Source organism: Apteryx mantelli, chromosome 9 (genome assembly GCF_036417845.1).
Source record: "Apteryx mantelli isolate bAptMan1 chromosome 9, bAptMan1.hap1, whole genome shotgun sequence".
Classification (NCBI taxonomy): Eukaryota; Metazoa; Chordata; class Aves; order Apterygiformes; family Apterygidae; genus Apteryx; species Apteryx mantelli.
In genome coordinates this window covers 11,247,593-11,268,802 of record NC_089986.1, presented here as the reverse complement: position 1 = coordinate 11,268,802, position 21,210 = coordinate 11,247,593, and the positions used below count along the sequence as shown (strand labels likewise).

General features: G+C 42.6%; 1 protein-coding gene across 9 annotated transcripts in view; it reads right to left on the bottom strand.

Moving 5' to 3' along the window:
* SENP5 (SUMO specific peptidase 5) overlaps positions 1-21,210 on the bottom strand; it is a 166,967-nt gene that overhangs the window by 49,453 nt on the left and 96,304 nt on the right. For all 9 annotated transcript variants that reach the window (XM_067301672.1, XM_067301674.1, XM_067301668.1 and 6 more), the window contains one exon: positions 9,852-9,899. The gene's annotated coding sequence lies outside the window, so the exon portion shown is untranslated. The remainder of the gene's footprint in view (positions 1-9,851; positions 9,900-21,210) is intronic.

Below are 21,210 nucleotides of genomic sequence, written 5' to 3'. Positions count from 1 at the left end.
TCTTCACTAGGGTGAATCCTGCAGTTTACCTTTTCTGGAGAATTTCAAACACAGGCTCTATTCACAAACTGAGTTTAGATTTGCATAACACTCAGAGGATCCCAGTGGAGCCCTCAGGAAGGGGGAGTTCTTTAAGGACACCCCTAAAAATGACAAGCAGGTGATCAGAATGTAAATGCAGTAGTAGGGGTGGCAAAAGAGGGTTCAGTGTGACTATTTACACTCTTAAAACAAATCAGTTGGAACATCCTTCAGGGTCTTTCCTGAAGAGCAAAAGAATAGCCAGGTTTCCGTACTCATTTCCTATCATTGCTATGTCGCAGTAATGTAACAGTAGGAGCTGGCTTCATGGAACTGGGATTTACTCCTGAAAATGGGACCACTCAAGCCCCTGCAGGGAGGCTCTCCAGTACCTGCAAACCCTCTTGGCATTCATTTTGAGAACGATAGCTGAAAGATGCTGGATGCCATTACCGTCTCTAAACACACAGCCCCCTGTTAGCCGAGATCACACAGTGCCCCTTTTACTGCAGCAATGTAAACATTTACCGAGAGAAGACAGGGAAATATGATCTGACACAAGAAGATTAAGCTGTATGGGTTTTTTCACAGGAAGCCAAGTTCTTTAGCTGTCAGATAGAAGCCACAGAGTGACGCCTATTGTTTCTTAAAGAGTAATTACTTCTGATTGCTTCCGAGTACACTAATTCGTCTTGATACAGAATGACAGCGTAGCCCAAAGCGGTGGATAACTGCATTACTTTACCTGTGTACAGGTTTTTGGGGGGCTCGCAAGTATATCCACACGGGTTTGAGCAGCACGTCTTTGTGCTAGGACATTGTACCTCCGCTCCACAGCTCTGCACAAAGGCAGCGGCAAAACCCACTGTGTGGCCTGGCAAGGGGCAGGCCCCGGGCTCGGCACTCTGACGGGAGATCAGGAACGCAGGCTGGTCAGGCACCGGGCTGGCTCAGCGGGCAGCAGCACCCTTACAGAAAGACCCAGGCAGAGGAGACCCAAAATAGCCCATTTCTCAAAAGGGACAACTAAACTGAATGGATGGATGCAGAGTGAAAGGACTGCAATTGCCAATTTTCTGCTCTGCTCTTATTCTCTTACATTCCTATAAACACGATATATATATTACTAATATCTGAGTCCCATCATGCACCTACAAGAAGTCTTTTGCCAATTTGATCCAAGAAAAGTGGTAGCACTAAATTAAACATTGGTCTTCCCTTTATTTGCAGTAGTTCAAGGGAGGCAAGAATAGACACACAGGAGAAACTTGCCACTTCACAAAATTATTAGGAATGTCAGAATATACCCTGGACCTCAATCTATATCCTATTTTTCAGGGATGATTTTGCTGCTGCAGAATTTTGCATGCTTGTTGCAGGGCAAGAGGAACCTCTGGTCTAATCTAAGAATGCTGCTTTGTCAATATCTTGCATCTGTGTCGCAGTCAAATACTGAAAACTCAGAACCTGGGAGCTGAACAAAACGTTCAGTTTGGGTCACTCAGAGTGTTTTTTTTGTCATTATTTTTAAACATTTTGTTTCTATTTTAATGTTTTTCATTTAAATTTTCTGATCTTAATTTCCTAAAACTTCAAAATATAAAGTTGCCTCCATTGAAATAAAATTATGAAGGTTTCTGGTTCAAAAATGTCAAAACATCCTCTAATGCACATTCTGAAAAAGCAGTTCCGTGCTTTGGTTGCACTGGGAGAGCAGAGAAAAGGCATCCTGTTTTATGAATGGTTTCAGTTTTGACAAATTACGACTTTTCTGAGGGAAGAAAAGGAAAAAAAAACCACTCATCAAAGAATCCCTGACTGCTCCTAGACAAAAGCTCACCTAGGATATCATCTAAAGATACTGTCTATTTGCTGAAAAGAATATTTTTATCGTGTTCAGTTAGAAGCTGACTAGGACTTGTAAGACAAAATCAGGGAGCTGTAGTGAGGGGTCACACAGCTGCCCACCATGTTCCCAAATTTCAGCTGTCTTCCAGAAATTCAGAAGGCAGAGAACAAGCAGGGCACCAACTGTTCTTCCACCCTCCTGGCATCCCCTCCTTTGCACGGGGTACAGTGAAGGAGTTTCAACACTTATTGCAGGTTCATTGCAATGTAACAACCCCCACCTCACATTACCTCTTACATGGGGTTTTGCGCACATCCCACGGCTCTGTGCCTGGCCACAGACATTGCAAAAGAGACAAAAGCTCATTAGGAAATGCAAGGGCCCAGCGTCATGTAAATCTCTGGACATCGTCATAGTATACACCAAAGCATCTGAGAGCTAAACAGTGCGCTGGATGTCAGTATGTGGGGCAGCCAAACCGAGACCTTTCACTAGTGATAAGTTCACTCCAGTAAATAATTACTCACATAAACAAGGTCTGCAAAGGTTTTACACAGCTGATGGGAGAAAATGAATGCCACAGAGATCAAGGAGTGGTCACAGCCACATAGTCATCTCAAACATCCAGAGCTCCTACTCACTTCGGTGCAGGCTGGAGCTCCCACTCTGAAGTCAAAGTGAGCCTGGGCACCAGCCGTAACCGAAATGGGATCAGGTCTGATTGTTCTGCACACAGCCGGTCCTCTATCATCCATCAGCATGTCACAGTTGGGCACCCTGGTCAATGCAGGCACCAACAAACTAAAATGCTGCCTTCCTATACTCCCTAAGCACCAAAAGTGCAGGAAAGCAGATAAAAGAGCCCTAAACTTGTGCAAAGAGATCTTCCAGAACATTATCTCTGCACATATGGATACGCTGAGTGTCATCAAACCAAATTCTAATTATAGTCAATACAAGCACCTGAATTTATTTAATAGCACATCGAATCTAAAGACAATAAAAATAAATTGCCAAATGTGACCAATTCTTAAAATAATCTACTGAAAATAAAACTAGAGAAAAAGTATTACAAATATATGTGTATTTCTTCAGGAAAACAATATTTCCAGATTTGAATTATGCATTGTGAAATGAAAGAACATAATAAATGTCTCACCTCTTTTGCGTGGGCTTCATGATAAAAAGAGCTGATAAATAGGCCAAGATAAAAGAACAATTGGAAGCAATGGTTTGGAAGCCTTGTTCTGTGTTATAGAAGTAATAAAGTAATAAATCAGCATTAACATAAACACATCTATTCCTCTTCTCCAAATGAGTTAATTGTTTCATGTTATCAATAAAAATGTAACACTACTGATGGCATTTTCCTTTTTTAAATCAACCCTAAGGTCTTTCTATTGATTTCACCTGAGTTCCTGGAGAATGGTTTAGACCCATTAAGTTCATTTTATTATATATCTCTGGAAAGCACCTTTCAATAAGATCCGTGACACTAGTTGCCATTATTAAGTGCTTCCAAATACAGTAATACTGTAAAAGTTATTTACCAGCTTCTTACACTGCAGTTTATCACAACCTTCATTACTCCCTATAGGAGTTGTTCTAAATCACCCAGCTGACAGCTCAAGTGATCCAGTTCCTTGACTACTGGTGCTTCTGAAATAATCAAAGCCCAAACCGCTTTCTATAAAGCTTCCATTTAATCAGTGCTGACATGTACCTTAGATTGCTCTTTGGAAGGTGCCAGGAGTGCCTCTAGGGCTCTGTGGCTTATCACCAAGAAGACAGACTATTATTTTGTTAGCAAGTCACAGCAATGAACCTAGCCATTCACATGAAAAATCATGGATTAGTAGAGGGACCTACTTTACCTACCAAATCAGCTTGCAACTTTGTAATTTTGCCCCAAGCATCCATGGAGGGGGGAAGTGGTGTTACTTGGTTTCACTACAAGTGAGCAACAAGAGCAAAAAACACTCTGCAGGGCTGGCCAGGTGGCATTCAGGACCAGATACTACATCTAAGCCCTCATCTGCATAATGTGTCTGTTGGTATGACTGTATCAGTCAGAGGCTAGATCTTTTTCTTCTTCTGACAAAAGCAGTGTCAGCAGAAACTAGTTTTTTCAGTATGTGGGGAACTAGTTTGAAGTATATTGGCAAAAGATTACTATTATTCTGCCAATATAAGCCATGTCTCCACGAGGGAGCTCTGCCCCTAATGCTCGACCAGTCAACAAGCCCTGTAGTTAGACTGACATATTTACAAAAAAACTCCTTTGATTTCAGTGGCGCTAGCATGGATTTACCCTGATAAAAGCGTGAAATAGATACTGGCCCTCTGTTCATTCTTTGGCACTTGAACGGTATTCTGAACAACCACAAGAGTCAGTGCTATAATAGTAACCCAAAAAAACAGACAGAAAATATAAACACATCTGTCCCTATTTCCCATAAAAATGAACAGCATTGCACTGAAGAAATCATTTCTACAAGTTTCAGGCAAAAATTTTTTGTTTAAATAATTTTTCATAAAAAAGTGACATTTTCCCACCAACAGACAAAACTTTAAGCAACATGATTTTGTCAAGAATCCAATTTTCCACTGAGAAGCATGATTAACTATCCCTTCATAACAATAATGATAGTTGCCACTGCCCATGTTCTATAGCTGAAGCCATGAAGCAAGAGAATAGCAAGTTCTGTAGCAGAACCAAACGAATAAGCAACATTGCCCCAGACACCATGCTAATATCAGTTTTGATCTTGCTACAGCAATGTTTCCTGCCAAAGAGCTACAGCTGACATGGCGCACCACAGGCTGCTTTTCAACACCTTCACACTTGCCGCTCTCACTCCGAAAACTGTTGAGAGGGAAACCACTACATGCTGCAGCAGGATGAATTTTAATTCCAGTTTTATGACTTTGCATCAGAAAACAGAGAAGGATTGATGGATGGAGGCTCATCTGCTTCAGGAGGTATCGAGGATCATTAGTCCCACCTACAACACAAGGAGCTTTACTGGACTAGAGGCTGCAAATATGGGAGCTGCAGTGTTTCAAGAATCTGTGTGTGATCTAGACATTCATGCTGATGTTGAGATGTTGTCACTGTGCAAATCGCTATATCATGGAATGCCTCAGGTGTATGAACAACTGCCCTTAGTAACAGAAGCTCTAGCATGCACCTACCAGACAAGGGACCCTATAAAGTAATTGTCTTTGATGACTGTACTTTGACTGGATAGTGGATGTTGGAAGAAGGTAAGATGGAGCAGTAAAAGTCACTTCTTCCAGCTCTTGTACAGATGACTGGTGTTTGCAGCAGAGAAAATTATCAAAAACAAACATATAAATCAAGATAAATCAGTCTTTGGGAGATAGAACCAAACTCGCAGCAACACACAAGAGACTTCTAGCAGAAGATGGGGAAAATGAAGGGATTCCTTCCCAGGAGGCACAGTCTGGTTTAGCTGAGGTACCAGCCAAATAAGACTTCAGGGCTCAAAATCATAAGATGCAACTGCAGAGAAAAGTAATCAACTCAGAGTAATGCCCATGGTGGTTAAGAAACAGAGGCAGCAAAATCTAGGTATTCTGTGTTTGGGTTTTCTTTTCTTTTTTTCTTTTTTTTTTTTTTTTTGTAGATTTGTATACTTTTTGTGCTACTAAGTAAAAACCAGCAGTGTTTTAAAATCCCATGCAAAGTTTAGGCATTTTAGGCAATTATATATTCTTGAATGCATAAACTGAAAAGTTCTGAGTATCCACATATCTAAGTCTCAGAAAAGTTGTGCTCAAGGTCTGCTTGCACTCAGAGAGTGTGAATAGAGACCTTGTACCAGGGCTGAGCCTCGACTCTGTTCAGAGTGCAGGCTGAATACTCACAGTGACTAAAAAGTAAAGCCTCTTCCACTACAGCCTGGGCACTATGTGGGTATGACACAAGTCTGAATGTTTTAACTGCAAGAACATTAAGCAGACTTGACATATAATAAATCCTTCCAAATTATGCACCAGAAAGATTGCACAAGGCTTCAGCAAGTACCATGCAGCTGTGAACAAATGTGGCTGTTGCTGGTGTGGTGGCTTAATTTATCATATGGACAAAAATGACACAGCTCACAAGGCCTGGGAGCCACTGGGTTTTCCTCTGTGATTTGAAGACAGTAGTGAGATGTGTCTGAAAACTGTCAGATCATTTTCAGGCTTTACCCAGTTTCTCTGACATAACGGCTTCCTTCGTTATTTCCTACAAAATTTAGATTTACACAGCCTTGTAATTCGTTTTGCCTGTTAGCAACATCAATAAGTTGAGGGCCCTGCCTCTCCTGAGTAGCCTGGAATCCAATCCAGCTCTCGCTGAAAACAGCCGGTACTTCTTCAGTGACACTGTAGGGAGCTGGGATAAGGTGAAGGGGAGGCTGGAGACAGATCACGTGATGGACCTGCTCTTGAAAAACGCCTTTGAATCAAGGGAGGGACAGAACCTATTATCTCAGTTTTACAGATGGAAACTATGGTGTAATTTGGGAAGAGTCTTCCAATGTGGTGTCTAAAGGTAGGTGTCTGCAGCAAATAGGTTTGCTACAGTAAATCTACATACAGTTAAAGACCTAAGCACCCAGGGGCAGATATTCAGATGTGGCAAGTAGTCATAATTCCCCCAGACACGAGGGGAGTTTTATGGATGGAACTGAGGAAGGACTCTTTCCACAAGAGAACTTGCTGACAGTAAATCAACAGCAAGTGTTGCAATTACTGCCTCATGCAGTGCCGTGCCTTGCTTGATGCTGACTCCACAGCAGAGAAATTCTATTGATGGTACTTCTCACAGTGGCACTGGAAAAAAAACAAACAAAACCAACTTCACAGCAGTTTTGGCACAAGGAAAGATCCAGTCAAATGCCAGTCTGCACTTCAATACAAAATCCTGACCAGGAGGAAAATGACTCATGCAAAGTCTGGAGCAAGACATGGTATAATGCTTTCATATGGCCCCAGACACAATTATAATTCCTCCCATCAGCTCTTCCCGCTGACATCAGCTTTCACATTGGTTTGGCCTAATAATTAGAAAAGTTCTTAGAACTTAACCAGAATATCATTGTTCCCATGGAAAACACCCCACTGCTCCTGCGATGGGAAATAGCTTTTTTCCTCTTTCCTTTTGAAAATTTTATTGCTGATCTGGCTAGGCCAGGCTCCAAGTCTAAGCTAGGTTTCAGTGTGCTTTTACAGCGCTGGCTTCACATCGGCATCTCCCACTGCTTCTGAAATCAGCTTGGGAAAATGAGCCTTTGTAGGAAGGGGGGAGAAATGTGTCAGAAAAACAGACGAGAAAGCTGGACTATAACCCGGAACAGGGTAGCAGGGGGGCAAGGCTTCTCACACTGCCCTCCCTGTGCCAGGTCCTGTCCCTTGGCTACATCCTGCTGGGGAAGGAGGAAACCTGGTGCCACAGCAAACCCCCATGGAAGTGACAGTGGGCCACAGAGAGAGCCATGGAGAGAGGAAAAAAGAGTAATTAATTAATGTCACTTGAGACAGTGTGAGCTGCTCTTGGGGCCCACTGCGTAGCAAGCAGAGTGATCAGAGAGGTAGTAGCAGCTATCAGATGTCTGGCAATACTGCTCTGAAGGAGCATCGTGGAGAGGAGGGAGGGAGAGAGGGCCTTCAAGCACCAGAGTGGATGGTCCCCATTTGCAGGAGGTTGCCAGGAGATAGTCCTGCAATCCCAACCATGCCTGGGGGCAAATGGGGCCAGACTTCTCTGGGAACCTCCATCTTCTACCCTCTCCCCACCATCACCACATTTCCTCTTGCAGATTTCAGTCATGAGAGGGCCAGTCACACCGCGACTTCTCAGTCAGGCACCACCAGCTAAGATGCCATTTGGATACCGGGAAGGTAAGGGCTGGCCCTGTAATGATGTCCTGTGGTGGGAATCCCAAGCAGCTCCGTTCAAAGCTGCTGTGGTCAAACCGTGGTTGTCTCAGGTGAGGACAGGGTTGGGTACTGTGCCTTCACAGGCAGGAATTCAGCGTCAGAAGCTTGTGTGAGCTTCAAGCAGGTAGCTTATGACAGTATCTGTCAGTTGACTGTCCCATTTACTTTTGCATGATGTCACAGGGATTTGGAGATTGGAGCTCCCAGCTTTAAGATGGTAATAATCTTTTTGCAGCTTAAAATAAAAAACTGCAAACCCAGTAAAGGATACAGTTAAGCAGTAAACCAGCTTAAACTGCAGTATGTTTAAAATGCTTTTCTTGCCATCCATCATAGCATTTTGGGAGAGCTGAAAGCATCTTAAAATAATTTGATGAGTGAGAATTTGCTGGGAGGACACCTGCTTGAAAACAGATTTTTAACTCCTGGGCTACAGCAGTATTACAAAACCACTCACTTTGCACACTGACCCTCAGCCATCACCAAGGAATAGTTGTTAACTTTCATTTTAAGGGCTCAATTCTAGATTTTTCTAGCCAGGTAAGCAGCACTCTCCTACCCCAACTATTCCACTGGAAGAGTTAGATCATATTACAGATTATTTGTATCTGCAGCTTAGCTAGAATGTTACAACCATGTTTTTTGTATAGTACATGTTCAGCCCTGAGAACAGGAGAGTTGTGCTTAGAAGTTGTTTGCAGTACTGGAGACTAACTAATGCTTTTTTAAACTTAGTTTATGCTACTTAATACTAAGCATGCTTGACATCATGTTAGAGACCAGGAGTCCTAAAATGGCATACTGCTTAGCAGAGACAGGGGCAAAAATCCTTAAGTAGCAGCACTGCTATAAATACAGTGCAACTAACATCACCCTATGGCCAAAAATAAAGTCAGGGTGTGTCATTCCAGCTAAGGAGCCACGACTGCTATTGCTTACTCCACTGTTACTTGTGTTGGTCTCTCTGAAGTTGATTGTAGTTTTTTTATTTGAATACACTTGAAGAATCCATTCATGCTAACCTTACCCACCTACACAAAGTCAAAAAGTTTCAAAGGACACACAGACAGCAGATTTTAGCCCTTTATGTGGACAGATGAATTGTTTGATGCATTCTCCCTTGGAACTGCGTGCTTGTTCTGATGAGGGCTGAGAAGGTGGATTTCTTGCTGGGCCACTTAACATAGCAATACTTCTGATAGTGAGTCATCAGAACAAACAACATTCTTTAAAGTGAAGTATAGTTTCCCATTGTGAACACAAATTTGGCTTTTCATTTACTCAAGACATCAGAAAGAAAAAGGGGGAAAAAAGCTTGATTCTTATGAAGTGCAGAAGTAGCACCAGTGGCTTGTAACTCAGCAAGAAGGGGATCAAATCACTTTACAATTAACTCTCACAGTTCTCCTGCTGTGAAGATGATTGTGCCTCGATGCAGAAACTGAGGCATAGACAGCTGATGTGCTCAAGACTACACAGTGGGCCAGCAGCTAAATTAGGAACAGAATGCAGGAGTCCCAGCCCACAATCACTGGTGTCAGTGAGGCTGAGAGCTAACTCAGGGGTGGTGGGCAGATGTGCTTTCTGCAAATAGGTGAGTGGTTAGTGTCTCCGGCTACCTGTCACTGCCCCTTCACCAGATCTGCAGGTAGGCAGGACACACAGCCCCTTAAGAGCTGCTCGTTTAAGCATCCCCAATCCCTTATCAATCAAAACAAGCCAGGTTTATTTAAGATAGCTTAAGTAATAGCTCTTTGCTAACCCAGAGGATTTTGGCAGAAGCATCTTAAGGGCCCTCTTCTGAACATCTCTGCAAACAATCTGAGGATGTGATAACATCTGGCAGGGAGACAGCGACAAACTGAAGGGGGCAAGGAGGGGAGAAAAGGCTGGGAGATGATAGCTCCTTTTTCATTAGCACAATTGGATTCAGAGATGGATATCTGATCCCAGCTTATCACAATACTTGACCTGAATCGCCCGGACAAAAAGGTTCCACAGAGGAAACAAAGCTTTTTTGAGCACTTACCTGAGAACATCTCCTGTGGCCCTCACATCAGGTCAAAATCTTAGCACACTAAAAAGAGAAAACACAGTCAAGTAAGTGAATATTTTTCTGGAGGAGGAAAAATATCCAGAGATGATGTGTCTCTGAGTTTCACTTCAAGCAAAACTTGGACAAACCTCTCATATGCCAGATTTTCACCCAACTTTAAATTTATGCATCACTTTAATCCTCTGCACTTTTCCCACATAGACAAGGCCTTAATTATCCTCTAGCTATCATATATTTTGCAACAAATGATACTGTCTTCCAGTACAAAAGCAGCATTGATAAGCAAATACAGACACAGTCCCAGCTTTGATTTTCACTGTTCTATGGCAAAAGCACAGATCAATTAGTATCAATTTAAAGAGCAAAACGAAAAAATAACTCATGTAGACATATTAGAAGTCTTTGCTTCCTAATGCTGGTGCTAATCAAGAACAACTCAGTGGAAAACTGCACAGTTGTGCACAGAGCCAGACTTTTTATGTCAGTGTCCGAAAAAGGATGTAGTCCTGCTGATGAGATGTCCGTGAGGCTTTATCCAAGGTCAGCAGTCTTAGTAAATGTAAACTTTAGTAAGTGACTTCCGGTCCTGCTGCTAGATAAAGCTGGTTAACCAAGGTGAGGAATCTGTGAGCTCTCCAGAGGCTGGACACATTACTACAAAGCAGAGAGGTTATGAAGCTCAGCTACTAAAGTGCTCCACGCTTGGTTTGCCCTTGCATGACCATGCAGATTAACACACAGTTTTTTCTGGGTCAGCAGGTGCTCATTTTCTGGGCTACTTCTGAAAGATTAGAAGGTGAAAGCATCACATAGGCGTTGAAAAGACTTGGAGAGCTGCAGCAATTAGAGCTGCATTTCCTTATGGCCACAAGAGCAAAGGGTTGTAATAGCTCTGCTAGCACAACCCTAGGCAGCTCTGAGGTCCTCTTGTTCCTGGTCACTCAAAGGGCTCACTCTGTTGAAGGAGTCAGCAAGCTAAATGCACTATTATGTCCTGAGGGAAGTGAGAGTTTCCCATAATGGAGAATACAACTGTGGAAGAACAAAAGGCAGCACCTTCACGGCATTTTTAGGAGTTCAATCACAATAAGAATGTCGAGAGCTATGTTTTTTGGGTTGAAAAGATTGATTTAGGGGTTAGTTATCTATTGAGCACAGTTCATATGAAGAGATCTAAAATCTCTAGTCTACATAGAAACTCATCTCTCAGCTGTGTTAGCCCAGTCCAGGGCCCAGTCCTTCGGGTTGCTACTCAATCAATACAGCTATTGATTTTATCAGAAACACTGTCTGCATCAGACCAAACACTAAAGAATTCACAAGTTGCCAGGCTGATTTCTCCATGAAAGAATGTCTTTCTTTGTTAAAGAAAATTACTCACAAATATGAAGTGTTAGTGAGCTAAACAGAGCAGATACGCAGTTGGTGCGTATGATGCAAAAGGTGGTTTATCAGAGCTACATGTTGCAAAGACTGAAGGAGAAAACTCCAGGTGACATCAGGAGGTGGTAACGAGGCAGCAGCTAGTCCAGCTTTGTGACCCTCCACAAATCTGCAGTTTGTTCACATGCTTTACCAAGATGTGCTGGTTCAGAGACTAATCTCACATTCTGTTCTGGCCCGAATCTTGCAAATCCTGGCACCCAAGAGTAGTCCCACTGAGCACTATGAGACATCACAGCATACATAAAGTTAATAAAGCAGAAAATGTTTTCAGCAGCAGACCTTGAACTAGAAAGCATCCATTCTGCCATCCTTCCAGTATGATCTATGCATTTAAAATAACCACTATTACATTTATACAAGGAGAGCTGAAAAGTCAGCTTGAAATTGTAGCTATGTAGTCAAACTAAAAATGTGGCAAAGGGGAACTGATTTCTCATCTCAGATTTTGTACACTCTCAATCTCATTTGCATTACAGTCTTCATTTTTTAAAAATCATCAAAGATAAGAGAGTCATTAATAGACTGCCATCAACCTCCACCAATTTCAATCTCAGTATCTGAAAAGCACTGAGAAGCTGCATTTTTGCTTCAGGGATTTCTCTCTCCCTGCCTTAGGCTGTGAATTCTCTGGAGTAGGGACCAGCCCTCTGAAGAGTTTGGAAAGTACATACTGATTTCAGACAGCAGTTGCAATGAGTATCATTGACTCTGGGATATTTCTGAACCTTGATTAATCTTTCCGCTGAACTAAAATTTCCAAATTATTCATAAGACTAAAGTTTATTTAACCCCAGCAATATTTAGCTGATTTGAAATGCATATTTATGTTTTTTCTCTTTTTAAGTGTATTCTGTGCCTAATAAAGAACTCGGTAGGATTTATAAAAATCAAGGACGACTCCCATTTTTATGATATACATGCCCTGATCTTGCAAAGATTTAGACAGGCTTAAATTGACTATGAAGTGGAATTCTGGCCCCACATAAGTCACTGCAAAACTTCGTGAAGCTAAGTCTTCACACAAACCACACAGAGCATGTCTCTGTAATGTGAATGGTCTTTTAGATAGTACTGCATGAAGCAGGGTAATAGTATATTTGGAATAAATGCATATTGCTACTTAAATTCCAATACTAATAATGCTTTGTAGTTTAATAGCATCCTGCAAACCAGGAGGTCAGAGCACCTCTTGCTCATATTTCTGAATTAAGCTGTACAGCATTCATACAATGCAGATATTCCCTCCTTTTCAGGTGGAGAAGATGAAGCTACAGAGAGGTTAAGCAACTTGCCCAAGTCTACAAAGGAAGTTTGGAATATGATCGTTAGACAGCAACATATTTTTTTAAAACATTCCCTGTGGTTTGAGGTGTCTAATTTGAGAGAATTACAATTTTGGAGAGGCCCTTTTCTAGAAAGCACCAAAAGAGATCAGACTGGGGAACTGTTCAAGAATGCACCTCCAAAGCACGAGGCAGAGAAGTGCTGTGGTTATAAATCCCTTAAGCTGTGCACATGACACTGAGGTTCAGGGGCAGTGGACATCTGAAAATTCTAGTGTAAGGCATCTAAGAAAATGAATGATCTGCCATGGTATAAGAGCACCCTTTTGCGTTATTTGGCATTCTACAAACATCAGGATACCAAGTTCCAATCTGAGACAGAGTTCTTAAGAACATACGGAAGTGCTTTGCTGAGACAGAGCCTCATATACTTTATTCAGTTGTCTCTTTCATGCCTTCAGTTAGCAAAACACAAGGTTAACTTTAGGCACATGAATAAGTCTACCTACAGTCAAATCCCTTAAACAAGTCCTTAACTTAAAAGTGCTTATGTATATGTTTTAATTCTTTACTGAACTGGGCCTGACTTCAGCACACAAGATACATTCTCCACAGAAATCAGTTGATTTCTTTCATTCTGTTACAGAGAAACCGATGAGGACAAAAAGAGACTCTTCCACAACTTTTTATAGGCTGAATTTTTATGAATTTATTGTGATCCTTGAATGCATGCTCAGTACATTAAAAAAAACACTAGTCATTATTTGAACCAGCTCCACTCATTTTTGTAGAAACGCCTGACTGAAAGAGGCTTTCCAACATTAAAAGGAACAATAGCTCCACCCGATCATCAAATCATACGAGATCCACACTGCAAATCTTTGAATGCTCAGTTATACCTGCCTGCTGAATCCACACCTCCCATCCAAAGGCTCGCAGCCTGGAATCTGCACAACATGCTGTATTCCACCCACAAATGGCTATAAAAACCAAAGCTCACATCTTGAACTGCACCTGGCAAGGAGCTGTGAGACAGTGCAGTCTGCAGAGCTTCAGCACGATATTCCCCATGCAGGAAACTCAGAAAACCAAGTGAACACCTCATTCCGTTTACGCCGACTTTTCCATGCACAGCGTTACATACTTTCTCAAGATGGCAGCTGCCCCATGAGCATAACAACATCCACATCCAAAAGGCACAGGTGAAGTGTGTCCAAGAGCACTCTGAATGGTGGGTCTTCATCAAAAAATCAGAAATCACCTTGTCCCTTTCCTCATTTCACAGTAATTCTTTTCTGTGTTAACAGGAAACATTTTCTTTCTATTGATTTCCTTAGAGTGTCCTTAAGTTTCCTCTAAACTTCAAAATTACTAGGGGAATTTGGGGTTGCTAACATTACTCTGCAAGTTAGGAATCTGAGGGAATTCATTCTTTGTGCTGGCAAGCCTTCAAACTATCTTGATTTTATCAGCTATAATTCATGTTTTGTTCACAGGACAAACTTGTTCCTTTTGTATTATTTTGAGTCATCTCTGGAAAAAATCACCTCACACTAACATGTAATAAAATATGAGAAGAGATTATGACTTATTAAATTAAGCCAAAGCATACAGTCTGTTTTGGTGTAGTACCATCCCTGGAGGGAAAGTAAATACATTTTCAGATGAGTTCTGCTTCTAATTAGGCAACAAAACAAGTACCCACATTTTCAAAGGAGCCCAACACACAAGGTGCACAATAAGCACAGGAAACTGAGAAACTAGCCCAGAAGCAGCACAACAGGAACTGCTGGGTGCTGACAGTGTCAGCCAAGACTGAGCGCTGCACGTGTTATTTGTAATTTACATGTTATTTGCAATTTTTTTGCTCCAATCCTCCCCCTACAAATGCTGCTTGCTCTGCATGTATTTTGCTACATGGGTGAATCCGTAAGAAATGGTCATAGTCATCTTCATTCAGACCTATGACCAGTTTAAGAATAAAATGACCTTCTGCCTGTTGGATCTGTGCCTTGTATCACTATAGGTCACTTCTTTGAATTATTTAAGTTTGCAACACTAAATCCTTCACCACTGGCACAAACCAGAAGCTTAGTCATTGAATTTAGCAGCAGGACCAGACAGGTATTTACTTTCAGGCCCACATGAAAATGATATAAGATTAAAAAAACAAAAACAAAAACAGCTAAGCATGCAGTGCCCCAGTATTGATAACCTTTAAAAATGATGTCAAAAATACATGGCACAGGAGATGACTCAGCGGCTACCTGATTTTCAGAGCAGATGGAGCGTAGACATCCCTATATGAGAGATTGCTGCAAGAGATTTCTACATACCTGCTTCTTGCCAAAGACACTGGTTCCAATCGTGGAAGCAGAGTTTTTCTCTCCAAAGCTGGCTTTGCTAATAATAAGTGTGAAATAGGGATATTTCTCAAGGGGATTTTCAAAATTTAAAACGCTCTCTGCTTCTTAACACCTCCTAGTCTACCGAGTGCTTTAGCCCACCACAGTCTAAGTGCAGTAATTAAGTGCAAGTGTAATTGTTAGAACTGTCTATGGCAGGACAAAAGTAACCGTCAGGGAACTGCCACATCTCCGTACTGTCCTGCCTGCAGCCTGTAAGTCATGGTGGTAGGACCAAATTATTCTTCCCCACATCCCACCCCACCCCATTCCACTCCAGCATATTTAATTTGACTGCTGGTAGCATGACAAATGTTAGTTACACTCCATTTAACTCTCAGTTCAAAAAAACCAGGAATATGTCATGTTTCTCATTACACAACAACAACAACGAGTCCCCCAACCCTGCCAGCGTTTAACCTCCTGGATCCCTTTAGCTGCAATATTGGTTAGGAGGGGACACAGTATGATGTCTGAATGTGAAGCCAAACATTTGGTTTCCTTATGGATTTTGGATCCTCTGTCCACTTGTATGCAAAGCAGTGGCCGCTTTACCCTAAAAATAAAACCATCATCCTGATTCTTTGATACTATTTTATGCTGATTTGTTTGGGTACTGTAGTTTTATTTTCCATCAAATCTTTACATAGAGACAGGGGCATATGGCCAGGAATGACTTTCAAGGAGTAAATATAAGGCCTGGATACTAATTAGAGGGCATTTGAGATGGGCCTGTAACCTCCCCTTCTCTGCCAGTGTACACTAGGTCTGCAGGGCTGTCCCCTCCCCACAGTGGCGGTTTCTCACAGCCCCTCGGCTGGACTGTGTATGGAGCTTTGCTAGCCCAGTAAGGGGCAAGCATCACTTGAGTGCCTGCCAGCCCCTGCAGGAGAACCTGCAGGCCAGATTTAAGGAGAGGGAGACGCAGGAAGCACTTGAGGATTGGTCCTGCAACTGCCAGGAGCATCGCATATTTGGGTAGCAGGCTGGTGGGCAGATGCCCCAGGCTGAAGGGCAGAGATGGCCCAGTGTCAGAGGGACTGTGAGCAGTGCTGTAGCCCCAGGGCTGTGGGGACAAGGTGAGTGGCAGGGCTGGCAGCCCATGGAGCAAAGGATCTTCCCCATGCATCCTCACCGTTAGCTGGGCAGAGTCCTCACTGCCTCCTCCTTCGCCTCTCCGCAGCCCCCATCCCCTCCCAGCACCCTCCTGGATCCTCAACCCCTGCAGGGTGCACCAAAGGGGCAGTGAGTGGGGCAGAGCCTGCTGAGGAAGCCCTAAGCATTGCAAGAGGCACCGAGCCCAAGGACCCGGATGGCAAGGGCAGAGCTGGCTCCAACTGCTATGTTAGTCGCAAGATGCTCCGGTCCCTGCAGGGGCCAGGGCCAGGGTCTGAGTTGCCTTCCTGCCCTGGTAAAAGTTGGGCCATTAGCTTTCCCATTCCCTGCCATCTCCCAAGGGCTGGCAGAAGGACAGAGCTTTTATCCTGCTCTGCAAAAACATCTCTTTGGAAGGGGCAAAGCAGGCTGGCCCACCTCAGTGCTCTACCAGGGCCTGGTTTCCCCATGGGCCCATAGGGAAGCAGCAGTGCACAACACCGGCATTGGTACCCTCCACCCTGTTTCAGGAAGCTAGATCTTCCTAATGATCCTCAGTGGTAGATTCAATCAGCTGCCCTTATTTCATTAGTTTTGTTGCTCTGAGAATGGCAGACTAGTTTTTCCTACAGTCTTTCTGAATTTCATACATTCCTTTAACTCTCAGCATTTATTTTCCCCCTGGAGTCTGAAGTAATCTGAGAGAGCAACAAGCCACTGCCCCATTACAGGCCCCAGTTTCTCTATCACTTTAGTCCAAACATACTTCTTATTGAGCTCGCTCCCGTAATGGAGACAGAGGTTTGTACAAGCTGCCTGGCAGATACTGATGGTACACAAGGTAGGTACTTTCTGCCCAGAAAACAGGAAACATTATTAGGCAGAGCACATTTAAGAACAAAAATTGCTAGAATTTTACTAAACTTTGCTAACTTCCCCATTTAAGGTGACCCACAAAGACAAGGGAGACTTTTGTTGCATGTGTACTTCACCACCAATATGCAGGCAGCTCTTGGGTGAAAAGAGCTAGCAGATTAGTGTGGATAAGGAAATATTGGTCAAGGTCACTTGGGTACAACCCCTTCCCATACAAGTGCACTGAAATTTCTAATGCTCACACAGATTAAACGGACATCATTTTAAGTCCCATTTGGAAACTCCCTGCCTACCAAATTGCCTATCACTTGGTCATTAATGGCAAAGTTCAAAAACATTTTCTGTAAGTCCACTGAAATATTATTTCAGTGTTCTGGTGCTTTATTCAATAAAAACAATTTTTTCATTTTTAAATGCCATGCCAAGTGTTTTAACAACTGTAGCTACAGATCATGTAACTGAAACCTTTCCTAATGTGAGCTTGAGAATTTTTACTAGTTCTAAAAACAGCTGGTCATGCATATACTAGTCAGAAAAAGAATGCAAAACAAAACTAGTAAAAAGCTCTCTCACAAGTATATTTAACCATTTCTTAAATACATTTTGCCTGTCAGGAAATGAGAATATTTGCATTATTTATTTCACAGCTATTGGAAAAAGCCTAAATTTCTAACAAAGGGCATTTTTTTCTGATAGATACTTCTAAACTGAAACCTGGAGTATGTTCTTAGACAAAAAGTTTATTTATTTTGACGTTCTAGGAGGAAGCAAAATTCCTTGAAGACAAGTCCTAACCTCAGAGATGTTTCTGAACAGATTTCTGGGATCTGTCTTCTGTAATTGTGTGTGTGCACACACATGCATGTGATTGCAGAGGTGACGGTGCATATGTATGGAGGGAACACAGAACCTGACTGTGTTCATCCACTGAAGTGGATAAGCATCCTTGCATTGATTTCAGTGCTATTTGTCTGGCCATAGAAGCCCAACCTGTTTCCTCATATAATCTACAGGAGCCTTTCACTGATTTCATTGGGATCTGGATCAATTGCTAGCTTTGATTTTAGTCATTAAAATATTTATCCACAGGTACCTGGACATACATAATGGCTAGGAGCCCAATGCTGTAAGTGCTGAGTAATCTTGACTTCCCATAAATCAAAGGCAATATAAAAATGTTGCTAAACTGGCCCTTAGCATTCCTCTGCAAAGTACTGTGAACGTAGATGGTACGTCTCTTGACAAGGCAAAGCTGTATTAGCCTATTGTGGCAGACAGACAAGCAAAATTTGTTTTATCACTGCCACAGTAAAGATAAGTAGATTTTGCATGTCCCACATTTTCATGAGTAGCTGAAGGTTACTATTCTTGTTTGTCACAGAAAACAGGTTGTAAGAGATAATCTGATACAAGCCCCCTGCCCAAAGGCAGGCCATCTATACTGAAACCATTTCTGGCAGATATTTGTCCAACCTGTTCTTTAAAATCTTCATCCCTTCCTATTTATATTGTACATGCATATCACTAGCTGGTAGCAATGCAGCGTTTAAACCAAAACACAGTTCTTCTTATCCCTAAAGGGGCAGAGGAGCTTAGTGGTTCCTATTGGTTAGTAAGTATTTGCTTGACCTTTCAGTGGTTGCTGAAAGGAATCAGCAGGAATATTGCAGATTTGATCGTCTCCCCTCAATCAGTCTGTATAGCAAATTTCAGAGGGCATGGCTATGCAGAGCACCTGAATCGCTGAAATCCAATAGGAAAATCGATTAGCACTAGCGACCCCTAACAAAGAGGTCAAAGGGAGAAATCCCCTCTTTCAGCTCCTCATCGGCTCATAGCAAATGCATGCCAGACCCCATACTTGCAGCTTAAAGGCACCATGGAAACTGGTCCAGCTGAACTGTCACCCCCATCACAAAAATCTGTGTTAATCAGATGCGTAAGGATGATAGAAATGCTCGCTGGACTCCCTAGTGCAATGAAACAATGTGACATAATGACATCTGCAGGATTCTATATGCATAGGGAGGAAAAAGTAGAATTTCTTTCAGAGATAATGAAGATATGGAAAAGAGAGAACAGTAGGGTGAAAAAGGTTAAAATAAAGAGTATAAACCTATGCAGCTGTATCTCAGAAGTCTTCCACCTTGGTCTTTCATATCTTTGCAATAATTTTTCAGAGTGCTTCCCTAGTGCAGGCCAGAGAGAATTTTTTATGAACTCCTGAAAACAGATTTAAAATTCACAAAGTCTCGTAACAACCGCTATGCTTCCTGCCACTCTCCTATATGGTCGTTTTTCAGCTGAGAACTCAGCAAAGCTCAACAGACTGACGTGGGGCCGTGACTGGGCTGCTAAACACCCTCTGATGTTGAGGAGATGATATTCTACAGCCGTTGGCCTGTATGATTTTTTAGACGGATTCAGATCTAAGCCTCTTTTGGCCTTTCAAATCCATCACAAAGATACTGTGTTACTGGAAATGCATTACTACCACCTACTGTTGGTAAGTCAGTATTGCACCTTAAGACATCTGTGTTTCTCATGCCTTTTGCGTTGCTACTTATTTTAATTTTTTAATCTTATAAGATACTTATTTATCTTATAAGATATTAAATATTTATTTATCTTATAAGATTAATAAAAATAGAGACCATTCAAACAGGATTTGTGACATCAACACTAAGGAGCTCATCCATGAACATGCAGTGCTGCAGTCCAAACACAGTCTGGCCTAAAGGAGCAATGGAGATGGAACAAATAAATTGTAATGTCTTGGGAACAACGTCCTCACCTCCCCAGCAAATAGTTGCACAAAAAATATGTTCCCCATTCATGCACTGCAGAAAGAGTTATCTTTTATCACTAATTTAAGCTCACTGAAAAATCTCACCAGCTCTGTTGCATAAGGAAATCATGTGGCTGGGTCAGAACGTTCTCTGGTAAAAATCAGCATAGCTCCAGGGATCTCCACTCGGGTGGATCTGCGCCAATTAACTCTGCCTTGTGTACAGAGGTCTGGTAAGTGAGCCTGTGCTGTGGATTAAGCCACCACGAAGAGCACAGACAAGGCCAACTTTTATCTGCTGCTGTTTGCTCACAAAGGTGAAAAGATAGTTGGTCAAGCAGTCCAAACTACTCGGCTGAATGCCAGCTGGTATAACCTCATTGACTTCAGCAGACTCACTCCAGACTCAGGTCTGTATGAGTGAGACTGTAATGTAGCCTTCCTCCCCTGCAAGCCAGAGCCATTTCACTTAGATACATATCCTTACTGGCACAGCCATGTAAAACTGCCTTGTCATAGGATCCCTTTATACTGTATATACAGTATAAAAGAAATCAGCTTCTACATTCACCTGACTTTACATCCATTTGCTTTTCCCATTTTGCGATGGCAGATTCTGAAGGACCCTATGCAGCAGATCTCAAGTTTAAGTTATTTTATCAGCTTTCTTCAATTCTCCTTTTTAAAGGATACACAGACAAATATCTAACAGTTCTGCAGTCCCTGCACGCCAGACTCCCACACAGGGGAGAGAGCATTATCTGCACATTGCTCTTGCCTGCCTCCGCAGTTTCTCCCTTTTCACCAGGATGGGACGGATTAGGACTGCCTTCGCTCTAAGGAGGGCCCTGGCTAGGCCTGCCGGGACTGGCCTGTGCCTACGGCTGCCGGATCACAGCACAGTGCAGACACGGGCTCTAGATGCATGGGTGACACTCTTCTGTTTCAGACAGACTGACTGTTCAGTCTGTCCAGGTTTTAGCGACTGACAATGTCTGGCAGGCTCTTCCATTCAAAAAAATGCTTTCCTTGCTGTTACTCCCCCATAGCCTTCACTTTGCAAGAATACAAGCACCACACTTTCCTAGTCTCCTCCTCTATAAGGGCCTCTCTGCTCATCTTAGAAGACTTTCCCTACACCCACTTCAACTAAAGCCCACTCCCGAGTGGTGGTGGCTACACCAAGGCACCGGACGGCAGCTGCCGTGCCGGTTCCTTGGACATGGCATTCACACTTCCCTGCTCTGCTGCTGCTCGGAGACCTTCAGACACTGCATTTCTTTTTCAGATGCATCACGCTGACAGTCCAGTCATCCGGTAACCAGGCCAAATGTCCACATTTTCCTGTCGCCTCTTTTATCCCACTGATGAGCTTACAGCAGCACATTCCTAACTACACGGCTCAGGTTTTCTCTTCTTTTCACTGTTAAGTTTCAGAC